Consider the following 850-nt stretch of genomic DNA (forward strand, 5'->3'; position numbering starts at 1 on the left):
AGAGTTGGTCGGTCGACCGATGCGGTCGACCGAGAGCTCCATCGGTCGACCGCACCGGTCGACCGACGATGGTCCAGAGCCATTCTTCGTGTTTTTGCTCTCTGTCGGTCGACCGACGAAATTTCCGGTCGACCGACTATATGACCGTTGCTTTTTTCAACGGCTATTTTCTGAGCGTTTGCTGGGGCTGTTTTGTCTTTTTGCTTGGGGTTTTTGGCTGAGTTTTGAGAGGGTATAAATACCCATTGCTGATCTCTTTTCAAACTATCTAAGAAGTTTTTAAACAAGTTTTAAACAAGGGTTTAAGTGTGTTTAAGGGTTTGTTTTTGTTTGTGAAGAAGTTTTCACAAGTGGAGGAGATCATCTTCTTGTTTGGGCTCCAATCTCCATCTCTCCATCTTGATCTAGAGAAGTTTTCTAAACTCAAATTCTAGCTTTACATTTATATACTTGTTTGATTATCATTGTTCTTAAGCTAGATTTTATATTTGAGTTTAGTTTGATTTTGATTTCACTCATTGTTACACACACCCACTTTGAGCTTATTGTATTTGCATTCATAATATATTAGGGTTGTGAGAGTTGTAACATTGAGTGTGGGCTTTTATTGTGTTCTCATCCATATTAGAGAATAATTTATATTTGTTACATTGTGAGATTGTTAGGTTTTCGGTGAGCTAGAAACCGAGTGTGGTGTGAAAGTTTTCGGTGAACTAGAAAACCGATTGTGAGGAGTGACGTTGATCGGTGAGCGTTGAAAACCGATACTGTGAGGTGTAAACGTTGTTCGGGTGAACGTAGAAAACCCGGTTGTGATAGTGGAATTCTCCCCGGGAGTGGGGAGCGGAGA

This window comes from Asparagus officinalis, chromosome 9, assembly GCF_001876935.1.
Source record: "Asparagus officinalis chromosome 9, Aspof.V1, whole genome shotgun sequence".
Classification (NCBI taxonomy): domain Eukaryota; kingdom Viridiplantae; phylum Streptophyta; class Magnoliopsida; order Asparagales; family Asparagaceae; genus Asparagus; species Asparagus officinalis.